The sequence below is a fragment of the Theropithecus gelada genome, chromosome X (assembly GCF_003255815.1).
Source record: "Theropithecus gelada isolate Dixy chromosome X, Tgel_1.0, whole genome shotgun sequence".
Lineage (NCBI taxonomy): Eukaryota > Metazoa > Chordata > Mammalia > Primates > Cercopithecidae > Theropithecus > Theropithecus gelada.
The window spans coordinates 8,957,780-8,972,879 of NC_037689.1; positions in this window are offsets into that span (position 1 = coordinate 8,957,780).

Below are 15,100 nucleotides of genomic sequence, written 5' to 3' on the forward strand. Positions count from 1 at the left end.
CAGGGGTAGAAAGCCGTTATTCACAACACTGCCTGGCACAAAGCTAGCTACATAGTAGGTGTTCAAGACATACAGAGTGGTTTAAATACCTGGAAATTCCAAGTACTCGTCAGATAAATAATGGCTTGATCTTATTCTCCAACGAACTGCCTTATGATAGAAATGGAGAGCAGCAACTTTCCAGCAATGATGGCTGAAGGTTGCTTATTACTTTGGAGAACACAAGACAGGGCTGCTTATTCACTCCTTCCACCTTCTCCTCCCAGGAAGTGTCCTGACCCCAAAGGTCATACTGGAAATCAGAATACTCTGTTCTTAGTAAACCTACCTTGCTGGAAAAACCCCTGAAGATGTTCCTACTACTTAGGAAGATAGCTCTAGTGCATGCAAAGTGTGACCTAACATTTTAGGACAAATGCCAATTTTAAGGCATTTCTATTTTTATTTTTTTTTCAAGAAAATAAATATATCTCTGCACATTATATTAAAGGGTTTACATGCAGTTTGCCGAGATGGATCCCATCTTGCACAGGATAGAAAGAATCCCTAGAATTGCCTTAATGGAAAAAGAAGTAGGAGATGATAATGACACGCAACATTTGCATAACACACTCTAGTTTACAAAAGTTCCTTATATCTGTTGTCACATATAACCCTCATGGCAACCTGTAAGGTTCAGTTTACAATTTTACAGATTAAAAACTGAGGTTTGGAGAATTGAAGTGACTTGCTGGGAAATGACAAATGCAGGATTTGAACCTGCATATATTGCAAGTTATCAACTCTGCCTAGAAACTCTAGCTGCCCAGTCCCACTGCAGTTTGCCGTACCCTCCTGATAACTGTGATTTAAAGCTCCTTCCTTAGGGAATTTCTCTGTCCTCTCCATGAGGAGTCTGAAACACAGCCTGGCATATCCCTCTGGCCCACTAGCTTTCTTTGGGAGGGCCCAGTCTTTCACTTGGCTGCAACTAAGCGGCCTATATCGGGTCAGTGGATGAATGTGAAATAAGTTACTTAATCACTTGAGCCTCATTTCGTCTCCATGGAGCCATTATGAGGATAAATTATAACAATATGTGCCAATTTTCTTATTTGTCCATTTATTTATTTACTAAGTTGTAAGTGACAAATCCAACACAGTGCTGACACAGATTAGGAACTCAGTGACTCTTTCCTCTTGGAAAACCTCTTCTCTGACTAAAACCTCCTTCCAGTCCTATCTCTGTCATTTCATCCTCATCAAGATGGTGAACTTCTCCCTTACTTCCAGTTTACCAATTTGTCTTTTGTCTCCATATCTGATTAAAGTCTCATAGCCCCTTTGATTAAACAGCTCATCATAGTTGTTTTGCCTATTCCAAATTCATGGGTCTATGTGCCAAAATTTTTTCTGGTTATTTCTCTGGCCCCAAAGGAATGCAATGGAAGAAAATCACACTTTCATATCTTCACTCAACCCATATTTATTGAGCCATTTATAAGCCACACACTCAATAGGTATTGAAAATACAAAGATGAATAAGATTTAAGTCACTATCTCTAGACACTCACAAGGAAGATCAGATAATAAATAAACATAAACGAAGTATTACAACACAATGAGATAAGTATTTTAATAGTTTACTCCTTTATAATGCCCTTGGCAGCAGCATTCCCCCTTAGGAGATAACATATGACTATTCCACAGTATCGTGCCTGGCGCTGTCCTGTATGTATGTGAAATAATTAATTCCCCCAAAGTACAGCCATTCCTTGCCTCCCCTATTCCCAGGCCTTACTAGGTCTACTTATCTGTACCCTTTGATACTGTTGACCAGCCACTTTCTCCTTATTGACAGGGTTTCCTCCCAATCTTCTGTGTCTTTTGGTTGTCCTCCTACCTCTTTGATTGTTCCTCTTCTTTCGTCTTTCTTAGCTTCTCACTCACACCCTAAATTTAGGCGTTTTTCAAGGTCTCAAGGTTATATCCTTAGCCAACTTCCTTTTTTTGCTATATGCTTTTAATGGCCTCTTTTATTCATTCTCATGCTCTCAGTTGTCATCTATATATTATCCTTGTGTGTGTGTGTGTGTGTGTATATATATATATATGTCACCTGTCACCTATTATCTTTATATGGGATAATACATACAGATAATACCCAAATTAACATTTGAAGCTCTGGTTCTCAATGGGGGTGCTTTTGCCCACAGGAGACATTTGGCAATGTCTGGGGACATTTTTGGTTGTCACAACTAGGAAGTATTCTGCCACTGGCATCCAGTGGGTAGAGGCCAGGGATGCTGCTAAACATCTCGCAACACGCAGAACAGCCTTCCATAACAAAGAATTATCCAGCCCAAAATGCCAATAGCGCTAAGATTGAGAAACCCTGATTTAAAGTAGTCATAAATCTTAAACATTCAAACACAGATATTCTATTTCATTCCCAAGCAATAACAGTCATTCTTAGGCCTAGGTAATCAGCCATTTTTCATTTAAGAAAATGTGACACACAGAAAAACACATACACACACATGCTCACATGCATGTGCATGCGCACACACACACACACACATTCTCCAAATCCATATTTTCAATTGACGTTTGGAGAGATCCATTCAGATTTCTCACAGAAACCTCAACATTAGCTTGTCAAAAATGCTATCCATTGTCTATCCCATCTCAACTCTACCATCTGTGTTTCCTATTCTAAACGCTGGGAGTCATTTTTGGCCCTTTATTTCCCAGCACTCCCCCCAAAAAATCAGTTAGAAATTCTCTTATTGCTACCTCCTGAATAACTCTCAAACCTCATTTCTGTTACCCCAATCCTAACTAGTCACCATTATTTTCTTATAAGGATTATTGAAAGAACCTCCCAACAGGTTTCACTGTCTCTGGTCTCAGTCCCTCCAATCCATCCATTACACTGCTTCCAAAGAAAGTATTTTAAAATGCAAATCTGATCACATCACTCCCATCTTCCACGGTTTAGGTTTCCCACATACACTTTGCACTCCAGCCACATAAGGTTGTTCAACAATCCTTGACAAAATTCTGCATAATCTCTAACATCCACTCAGAAGTATTACTGCGTTATTTTAGTGTAAATGTGGTCAAGAGACTTGAACAGGTGCGTCACAAAATAAGATATTCCAATGGCCAATTAAACACACAAAATGATGTTCAACCATATTAATGATCAGGGAAATGCATATTGAAACCACAATCAGTTACCACTACATATCTACCAGAATATCTATAATTAAAGAGACTGGCAGTATGAAGTGTTCGTGAAGGTGTGGAGCAATAAGAACTCTCATATGCCACTGAAGGGAATGTAAATAGGTTCAACCACTTTGGAAAACTGGCATTATGTGAACCTACGTACATCCTATAACCCAGCAAATTCAGTCTTAGATACATACCCAAAGCAACGTGTGCATATATACATCAAAAGACAGGTACAAGAATCTTCAAAGCACTATTATTCACAATAACTGAGGACCAGAAGGTACCCACATGCCTGGAAACAATGGAATGAATAAATAAATTGTGGTATATGCCCACAATGGCATACTTGTACAGCTACATGCAACAACATGGATGACTTTCATCAGCACAATGCTGAGTGAAATAAGCCAAAAGAGTATATTACATTATAAATTCAAAAAGAAAACAGAATTGTATATTATTTATATATATACAATATATATTTATTGTTTATGTATCCACTATTGTATATAGTTTTGGAATACATAGTTGGGTGGTAAAACTATAAAGAAATACAGTGAAATAATTACATTAAAAGGATAGCAATTATATTTAGTGGGCAGAGAGATTATGTTGGTCAGGGACATACAAAAGGCTTCTGATATACTGGCAACATTCTATTTCTGGACCAGGGTGAGGGTTAGCCAGTTGTTCACTTTAAAATAATTTGCTAGCTGTACATTTATATTTCATGTATTTTCTGTATATCTGTTATATTTTATTTTAAAAAGTTTTTTAAAGTTCTGTTGTTTTCAGTTTTTGAAATGAGTTGTGTACTTGTGGAGACGGTTTAAGTAGTTAAATATAATAAATGATTACCAGACAGTGCTTTTGAAATTTGTTCAATTGGTTGTCTTGATTATCTCTGCAACAACATGTCAGTAAGTGTTAAGACCTTCATTAACATCTAAAAGACCCATAAAAGGGGCTACCAAATGAAGGCAGTTACCTCTAGCAGATCCACAAGGATTGGTTTGGGGTGCAAATCTCTGGGGAAAAAAAGTTTTGTGTTGCTGTCTTCTATGATCCTGTGAACGTTATCTGAAGCCTAATGACAAGATACAATCCTGCTGCAGAAGAAACAAATACCCAAGAATGGGTGTCTCACTCTTCTTCCTCGATCTACTCAGGACTAGTCAGGAATATAGAAGGGTGGTAGAGCTATTGCACTATTAATTATTGGGTATTTCTCTGTCTTAATCAAAGACAATTCATTAAGAGTGGCTAGTGGAAAAGAATCTGATTTCTAAGGAGCAGGTCTACAAAAATCTCCTGCAGTAGATTCAAGCTATGGCTTATTCAAATAAATATCAGGAAATTACTATTTTCATTCATTCAGTAATTCAAAATTACTATTATCTGTCCCCTTCTTCCTCTCCCTATGCATACCACTAAACCTTACCAGATGCTGCTTCTTCTGCCTAGAACACTGTCCCCAATTCCCACCACAGCTCTTAACCAGCCAACCTGTACTCTTCTATCTCAGCTTAGGTGATAACCCCTCCAAGAAGCCTATCCAAGCCTGTCCAAGGCTAGCCTTGATGCCATTCATTTGTATTCCCATAGCACCCTGCACTCTCCCTCACATAGCCTATGTGATCACACTAGATTGTAATTGCTCGCCTAGGCTCTTGTTTACCATGGTAGTCCCAGTATCTATCACAGTTTCTGGCATATAGTGGGTGTTTGATGAAGGCTGTTGAATGAATAAATGAAAAAAATTCCTTTCTATGAAGCCTTCCCCATTCTTCCAGTCAGAACAAATTGCTCTTTCCATGTTTCGTAGCCTTTTTTTTTTTAAACAGACTTCTATTCTAGGCTGCCTCATGTTATAACTAGTTGTGTGCTGGCTGTCTTCCCTCACACAGTTTCATGCTTCCAGGAGGCAAGGAATTAACTTTATTTATCTTTGTATTTTCCCCAGGACCTACCTTCTTTCTTACATGTACAAAGCAGACCTCAACGAATGTTCATTGAATTTAATTGAATTTCCCTGCCCTCTAGCCCCACTGTCACACAGTTAATGATCAGTAATAATTGGTTCACGATTTGTAAATGAAAAACTTAACTGTGCTAGAGAAATTGCTGTTTAAAGGAATAAGTTAGTGACTGGGGAAAGCAAACAATAAGAAAGAATAATGAGTAATGTGAATAATTATCTTCTAGTTTATCTAGTTTGTAAGTCCAAGATTTCATAAACTGGGTTTTGGGATTTTTTCTGCAAGTATAAGAATAGCCCTGTGATCACTTTAAATTTTGCAATTTTTCTTATTTTGTTCTTCAGGGTATATATTAATTAGGTGGCGTCAGAATTAATTTTAGAGAACTACATGAGAAGACACGGAGATGCCACATGTGCATATGCAAACACACACACACACACACACACACACACGTACCTACAAATGGAAAATGGGTTGTAAATTAGAGAGACCTCTTAGGTCTCAGCTCTAAACTGAAAGGGTCCTAGTTAATTGAGATGAGAGGCAGCATAATGAATATAGCCTGACACCTTTGTAAGTCACTAATTTAAACTCAAGGCATGCATATTCAGTCTTTGTAATTTGTTGCTTATATCATATACTTGCTTGGTCACAACTTTAAAGAATTAAACGGAACATTGCCATCTCTACTCAACTGATCTCCCAGCTTCCACTCATTTCCTCACACAGTCCATTTTCCACACAGCTTTCCAGAGCATTCTTATAAAACATAAATCATATCATGTATGTCCACTCTTTAGAACTCTCCAATGGCTTCACATCACATGAGATCAAAATCTAAACTACCTTGATCTAGCAGACCTTGAATGATGCAACCTCTGCCTACCTCTTTTTACTATTTACCTTGCTCCCGTTTTCTTTCAGTCCCTTGAATAAGTCAAGGTCTTTCCAGCTTAGAGACTTTGCAAATACTGTTACCCTGCCTGGAGTGCTCTTCCCTTAAATCTTCCCATGGCCAGTTGCTTTCCATCTTTCTGATCTCAAATCAGATGCATTAGGAGATCTGACCTCTTTGTTTAAAGTAGCCTTATATTCCATTAGTCATTTTCTCAATTATTACCTTCGTAGCACTTATCATCATCTAATATCATTATCCCATTTATATATTTACTTATTGTATGTCTTTCTCTTTAAGAAAGTACATTCTCTTAAAGCAAAGGCTTTAGACACTGCTGTATCCTCAGCAGCTAGAATAGTACTTTGTCCAGAGTAAGTGCTTAATAAATATTTATGAAATGAATTATTGTGAAATCAATTGGGATCCTCTGCACTACTGAGTTAGTTCAGTGTCTTGCCCAGGGATGAGCCGTTCAATCTGATTCAATTTAATTTAGTTCAAGAGGCATTTATTTGTTTTATTCACCTCTGACTCTCCAGAACTAGAACAGTGCCCGGCACATAGTAGATGCTCAACTAACAAAGTTTAAATGAATGAATTACTTTCATTCTACTGTATGCAACATTGAGATAGGGAGAGCCACTGGAAAGGGGGCTTGCAATAATGAGGATAACAGTCCAGGAACCATTTGTTGACTGCCAATAGGGCAGAGGCAAAGGCTGGGCCTGGTCTCCATGGCAACCCTTCAATAGGAAGCATAGGAAGGAATCTCTCTTACACCTATTCCCCAGGCCAATTAGGAGCTATCAGGAAGATGAGAAAAGAAGAGGCATTTTTCTGAGACCCACATCACTTTTCATTTTCACTAACAGGGTGTGGATCTCTAAACGGCTTGCAGGGTAGGTCTGGGAGAGAAGCCTCTCTGTCAATCTTAATCTTGTTCTCACCAGAGATCACTGATGGAGGAGTGCAGCACAGCTCCAGTTTTGCAGTAAGGTGATCCCTTGGGGTCTACCTGAATCACTGCAGAGGAGGAGTTTCCATGGAGAGGGCTGCTTCCCTTAACTCCACTAGGCCTGGGTGAAAGGTGGGGATGGTAAGCAGGAAGGGGCCTAGCCTGGATTAAAGCTGAAGCTTGTGTGGCTCTTCCTACAACTGTGTCTCTTTCCTGCTGCCCTAGTTACACTATGGGTGACATCTTCATGAAAAAGCACCATCTATGCTGTAGATTCTACAGAAGGGGTTCTTTCGAAAAGCACTTGCTCTAGACTATCTAGTGAGAACTGGTCTCAAGATATATTATTTCTATTCTTCAAAACTCCAAAGTAGGGTAATACTAGCCCCATTTTACAAATTAGGAAACTGAGGCTCATGTTGAGTAGAAATTTAAAAGCTCAGCCTCTAGAGCAAGATTACCTGAGCTGAGCGCCACCACTATGGGATCTCAGGCAACTCACCTACAGAGTCTCAGCTTCTTCACCTCTAAATTGAGGATAAAAATAATATCTTAATCCATAGGAATTCTACACATGCACACGCGCACGCACACACACACACACATACACATCCCTATACATATGTACATGATAAGTCCTTAAATGTGCTTAGCACATTATCTGATAAACGGCACATTGTTCAATAAATATTAGCTCTTGTCATTATCCTAGGTTACCTAGGTAGTATGGAGATCAGATTCAAACCCAGGTGTGTCTGGCTCCAAAGCCTGAATTCGTCTCATTTTATCAGGGGTTCTCAAACCTTAGCATGCATCAGAATGACCTAGAGCGCTTGTTAAAACACAAGTTACTGTGCTTCACCTCTAGAGTTTTAGGTCTGGGTAGAGCTTGAGAGTTTACATTCCTAACAAGTACCCAGGTGATGCTGCTACTGCTTCTGCTGGTCTGCAGACCATGCTAAATACCACTGCATTAAACTGTTAACCCATAGCTTCACTCTCAAAAAGCATCTAGAAGCACCTCAAGAGATTTTAGATGATAATAAGGTGTGAATTCTTGCAGAGCAACTGCATTTTAAATAGAGAATTATGGAAGCTGAGATAGTGCACTTCTGCCTAGAGAGGGGCAATAAGTAGGGTCGCTTTTTTAGAGTAAAGAACTTGCCCCTCCAATCACAAACAGCTATAAGCCAGCTCTTTATCCCAAGACTGTGCAACTACTCTGTGCAACAAGAAGGCCCTAGAGGAGAATCTCCTCTTGACTGCTAATGGAGCCACATGGCAAATAGCCAGCCCTGGGGAGTGCTTTGGGCTTTTCTAGCCACATCCAAGCCACATTGTTGGCACTGGGTCAGGCCTGAGCTCACACCTTAGAGATTTGGGAGTTACTGGGAGATAAGGAACCTGTAGGTCTGATTTTACAGTCCACTTGGCTGAGATAGACTTTTCCTTTCAGTGGAACGACTATGAAATACTGCCTTATCAACAATCCATTTCAAAAAGGATGGAACTTGGATATGTATGCCCTCTCAATTGTCCCACAAGTCAAATTTTGTGCTTAGGAATTCTTCACCCTGAAGCATCCATATTGATTTCCCTAACCTCCTATCTCTAGTCCAGCTACTACTGGAGTGAGCAATGCACCATGTAGGGTTTATACAAAGGCCCACTCCCCACTGCTTCTTAAAGCCTCCTGCCTGCCCTATTCCTGATGCCCATTGCAGGCATCCATGTCCACTATAGACTTTCAATTTAGTTCCCCCCACATCATCATGGGCATCCAAAAACCAGATTTCAACTTCCTGGTAGGCAAACTTTCCCCACATTTCTCCCATGAACACTGGTTCAAAATGCAGTTCTTTGGCATAGGTTCCTCAAAATGCACATTTCTCTGGCAGAATAACACTTCAAAACACAGTAAGTCTGAATACCTATGTGTCAGTGAGTCTGGGAGTTCTTGCCAAGTGTCAGAAAGTTAGGAAAAGGTGGGGCACAAAATTCAAGCTTCTTGAGGGTTGAGCCCATGACTGGTGCATCTCTATATTCATTCCCCCAAGAAGGCCCTGCTTTTATTCTGCCCTGTTTCTTTTCCAGTTTTGTTATTTCTTTGGGAAAGGTAGGTGAGTGTCCATATGCATTAACTGCTAAGTCTTTCAAAACACATCTATACATTAATAATGTGAAAATACTACATTATTGTATTGTATACATTATTGTCTTGGCTCCCCAGTTTTTAATTGTGTAAATAATAGATATCCTCCTTTCCAGAGAGTAAAACGTGTATATGCTTTCTCTTTCTTTACCTACCCCTCCCTTGACCCTCCCCTCATATTATGTTAGAACTGGAGATCCCTTTTGTGAGTCTGTTTTGCATTGCTATAAAAGAATGCCAAATGCTGGGTAATTTATAATGAAAAGAGGTTTATTTGGCTCATGGTTCTATAGACTGTACAAGCAGCACAGTGCCAGCATCTTCTTCTGCTGAAGGCCTCAGGAAGCCCTCAATCATGGCAGAAGTTAAAGGGGGAATTAAGTCACTTTATAAAACCACAGATACCTGGGACCTACTCCATATCTAATGAGGCTCCAACAAGGGGGCCTGGATATCCAGATTTTCAAAAACATACTGCCTTTCACTTCTAATACACACCCTTAGTTCATCTAGTTTAAGCCCTTCAGTTAAAAAAATGTGGAAACTAAATTCCAGAGAGGGAAATGACTTGTCCAAGCTTACATGGCCAGTTAATAGCAAAGCTGACTCCCCAGTTCAACCTTGAAATAGCCAATTCATTGCCTTTACTCATGACTCTGTTCAGAACTGCTCTTTCTCAGTGTAGCTTACAAACTTAAATGTACCCAGCAAAATCTATAAAAGAACTCAAGGGAAGGGATAAAGGAAAAACAAGGAGAGGGGAAAAGAAAGCACAGTGGATTTCAAACTATTCGAAGACTTAGATGGGGATAAGAACCTGTGAATATCTGAAATTTCCAGTACTCACTAGCCAGACAGAATCTGCACAGAAATGATTTGAGAATCACACTGCAAACACTATTGGGAATTTTATGATCCCTGAGCTCAGTGGCTGTCATCTTCGTATTGCTGTTAATCAGCCAGGCTTGGTCTTCATTCCACAGTATAATCTCTTCAATTGTCCCTAGCCCCAGACTATGTCATGTGACAGCATCACCCTATACCAATCTTCTATCTCTTTGTAGGTCAGACACACTCCCTGTTATCTTTTCTGTATTAAAGCCACTTAGGGAGGGGCAGAGACAATGGCCCTATAGACCTATTTACATGAGTTAGTTTTCTTTTCAGATTTCTTTCTTTTTTTTTTTTTTTTGAGACAGAGTCTTGCTCTGTTGCCCAGGCTGGAGTGCAGTGGTGCGATCTCAGCTCACTGCAACTTTTGCCTGCCGGGTTCAAGCAATTATCCTGCCTCAGCCTCCCAGTAGCTGGGACTACAGGCGTGCGCCACGATGCCTGGCTAATTTTTTGCATTTTTAGTAGAGACAGGGTTTTACCATGCAGGCTGGTCTCTAACTACTGACCTCATGATCCGCCCTCCTCAGCCTCCCAAAGTGCTGGGACTACAGGAGTGAGCCATCGCGCCCGGCTCTTTTCAGATTTCTTGAAGGCAGAGGGGAGCTGGAAGCCTCCAAAGCTTTCTCTGACAACACATCAATGACATCCCAATCTAGATGAGGGATTTTTAGCTGTCACAATTGTCTCTTTGAAATAGGATCTTGAAAGAAATGAAGCTATTGTAAATTCAAGATTAAGAAAAAGTGAATAGGGGATTGGGAGCACCAGTTTCTCAACCACCTTAAACATTTGCGAATACACAAGTAACCCCTGCCATCTGTATTTGTGTTTTCTGCCCTTCTGAGCCTTGATAGAAGAGGTCTCCATTATATCATTTCACACATGTAGCTTTTGGCTCCCCCATCACATTCCCCACAATGTCTGTCACATACTTTCTTTGCTCTTTCAAGCTCCCGCTACTCAATCTTGCCTCCCACCTTACTGAAATCAAAGTCATCCTAGGTGAGCTCCCTAGACTTTCCTTCCTCTTACATTTCTACCTAACATTCAGTTTCCTTCTTTGCATCACCTTTCTTCTCTGCAATGACTGCCTATATCCGCCCACCCACCCCTTCCCTTAGCCTCCAGCACTGTGGTTCTATCCCTACCACTGTCATACACTCTATTATTTTTCATCAGTCAACCAAGAAATGAGGTCATACTTGTAGAGCACATGACACAGTTCCTGACACAGAATAAGAACTCAATGACATTGTAGGTCTTTCTAAATATAAGCAAGCACACACATGTGCACACACGCACACAGAGCTAACTCCAGTGGCTTTCCCTCTCTCATCCACTACTTATTCATGGCATTTGACACTGCTGACCACTCAAAAATTTCTCTCACCTGACTCGGGAACACTGTACATTAGTTCAGTATCTTATTGCTTCTTTTTCTTTTGACAATTCTTTCTCCTCTATCCCCTCCAACTGTGGTCACATCCAAAGGCTCACAACTGAAATCTCTTCTCTTGCTAGATTCTTCCTTCCACAGAGAGCTGCTACTCAAACTGTAGTCCATGTACCAGTGCCCATCAGCAAACTGTCAGTTATTGGTTCATGACAAGATAAGGAGCTTGTCCAGAATGTAAATCACTCACATCACTAAACACATAGATTAGTTCAGCTGGTAGTTTTTGGTAACAAAACTTTCTCAGTGAAGGAAGTGGTGCAATGAATTACATTCTGCCACAAGTGTCACCTCTTGACATGGCCTGATGTTTTGAGGAGCAACACCTTTGAGGTCCCTTACACTCTTTTAGCTTCAGTACTCAACCCTATGCAAAGAAAACACACTCAAATTAACTCTGTAACTCCAGCTTCTCCCCAGAGCTCCAAATGTGCATCTGTGGCTGTCTGCCAGACCAGTCACCACTGACAACAACCTAGATATTTCATTAGCTCTTTAAACTCAACAAGTCAAAAGCTAAGCTCACAGTTGAAATCTGTTTTGGGAACAGATAACAAATATGCGTATTTTCGAATATATCTCTCTTATATAAATTTTACTTATTCACATAACACGTGAATTCATTTTCCTCATAAATATTTTGAAAGTTACAGATAAGGTCCATTTTGCATATCATCAACAACCAAGATCCACTCCTCTCCTCCCTAGAAATAACCATTGTTGACAGTTTAAATTTTGGTATCCTTCTAAATCTTTTTCTACACATGTTCATTCATATACAGAATATGTACTTTTACATAGGGCATTGTTTTTTTTTTTAAATTCCAGTGTTACTATATTGTAACATATCATTCCCAAATTATTTTTTCTGATCATCAAAATATTCTGCAGATCTTTCCATACCAGTCCACATAGAGACGTTTCTTTCTTTTGAAAGTGCTGAATAATGTTCCATAGAAAAGACATACACAGTTCATTTAGCCATTTTGTATTGATGGACATTGTGGCAGAGACATTGCTATATGTTCAGCAAACTACTCTATTTTTCTCCTGGGCACACAAGAAGTCACAGGTGGACAATATGACTAGTTCTGGCCAATGGAATGTGAATAAAAGTGACACATTCTACTTCTAGGTCTGGGCACTAAAATCTACAACAAATCCCTCTGCTCCCTTTCTTTCCCTTCTATAGCGACCATAGAGGCCATATGTGGAAGATGGCCAAATTAGAAGATGGGAGAAACTTGATTTCAGAATGACTATGAGGACCAGAAAATCTCTCTCCTCTCTGACCACATTGGACAGTCATATGAGCAAGCAATGTATCCTCATTGTGTTAAGTCACAGATTTTAAGATTGTTTATTATGACAGCTATGATTGCTTATCCTAACTCATACAGAGAAAACAAGATGGACAGAAATTAAGGGGCAAGTGTTTAAGAGATGAAAAGGTGACCACTCCTAGGTAGCCATGAACCTATGGTGGCCTTAACGTTTTCTTCTTTGTTCCATTCATGATTCAACCAAAAGCTGTAATTATGGTTGACAAGTATAAGAGCAGCGCTGATTCAATCAAATTAAAGAACGAAGAGTCATACGCTTTAAAATAAAATTAACCATGATAAAGAAACTTTGTATCCTCTAAAACTTTAGTATCCTCTAAAGTCCTTGAAAGTGCCAAAAGTCCTATTCAGAATCTCCACATGTATATTTCTTCATCTACTTTACACCACTCATAATTAAATCAGCTTTTCTTCAAGTACTGTCATTTAAAACTCATTCTTGTTCAACTTGATAGTTCATTTTGCTTAATTATTAGTACCACAACAACATTATTTCATATTAATTTTCCTAATAAATGTATAGCATTCCAGCTATATCATGGACAAATTGGATTTATGGATCCACCTATAAAAGGTACATATCTTTAGTAAGTTCCCAAAGTAAAATGAACTCAAAGTTCCAAGCAGCTGCCTTACAACCCAGCTTTAAAAACACCACCTATTCTTTATTGTTCCATATATTTCTTTCTTAAGAAATAACAAATCTAGCCAAACAGTACATAAGCATCTTAAAGTTAGGAACATTGCCATTTTCATCTCCTAACCCATTCCTAGTTGCTCCAACACAAGGCCAGGTACACAGTCTACATCTTCAGAGAAGAGGACAGAGTTCAGATGAGAATTCAGTTGAGTGGCAAACCACACCTGCCTTCTCCATATGTGTTTCTTTTACTTTCTCTCTTGCTTCACCACCACACTTCTTAACCAGTTTCCACACCTGTATCCTGGAGACATAGTAGTTTACTTAGTTGATGTAAAACGCTGATGACAGTATCTGACTGTTTAACAAAAGTGGTCCATCTTTATTATCTCACCTCCTGGCTCACTGTCAAGAAATTACTGTTACTGATAGTGACAGTCAAGCCTCCTCAGGTGTGTTAAAGTGAAAAAAGTGTTGACCGTCACTGCCTGAGATGGCAAGATGGCACCTCTGTGGATTTCAGAATTTAGTCTTTGTAACTGCCTTGAGGAATCCTGATGGACTCAGGAGTGCTTACCAGATCCATTTGCACACAAATCTTTATGCCCAGTAAAGGCATATGGAGAGAGGAATGTTCCCGGCATGGGTAAATTAAAATGCTTCCAGGAGAGTTGCATTCCCTACATAACATTTCCCCTGCACTGGGAATGAGGCTGCTTTGAGGCAGTTAGGAGCTTTTCCAGAACCAAAGGGGTCAGTAGGTCTGCAGATCTTACTCTCCAGAAGGGATCTCCAAAACTGTGATTGATTCATTACCCTATCAGAACCAAAAGATACCCTCATACATGTATACTTATTCATACATATTGTATATAAACCACAGCACAATATACACAAATAAATACTAATATTAGATACAACTAAAAAGTATCTGTTGCTGATCATCCTGGCTGTATACTTCAGTGCACAAGAGACCCTCAGGACGAGGTTCATTGTTATTAGAATGTTTATGAATCCATATGTCAAAGTAAAAAAAAAAAAGAAAAAGAAAGTAGTCTGTACTCTCAGTCTCCAATTCCTTCCCTCCCATTTGTGTCATTTGTGTCTCAGCCTACTTGGGCTGAGCTCTCCTGGCACCATTCTACTGAATATGCCCTCTTTAAGGTCACTAACACCCCTGAGTGCTAAATCAAGTGGGCCCTGCTTCTGCCATCATCTTTCTTGACCTCTATGCTGTATCTGACACTGTGGACCATATCTTCCTTCTTCTCAGGTTTTCCTCCTATCTCTCTGATTATTCATTCTCCTTCATAAAATTCTCTTCCTGTGTCTACCCCTTAAAGGTTACTATTTTCAGAGACCCTTTTCATAAGGCCCTTTTCATATCATTCTGGAAACTTGCCCAGGGAAATCTTCTCCATTCCCATGCCTTCAACTACTCCATTGATGATACGTAAATTTTTATCTCTGACTTTCATATCTCTCCCCTACTCCAGACCCATAAATTCAACTGTCTCCTGGATGTCTCCAACTGATCTCTATTAATGGCACTGTCATCTATCAA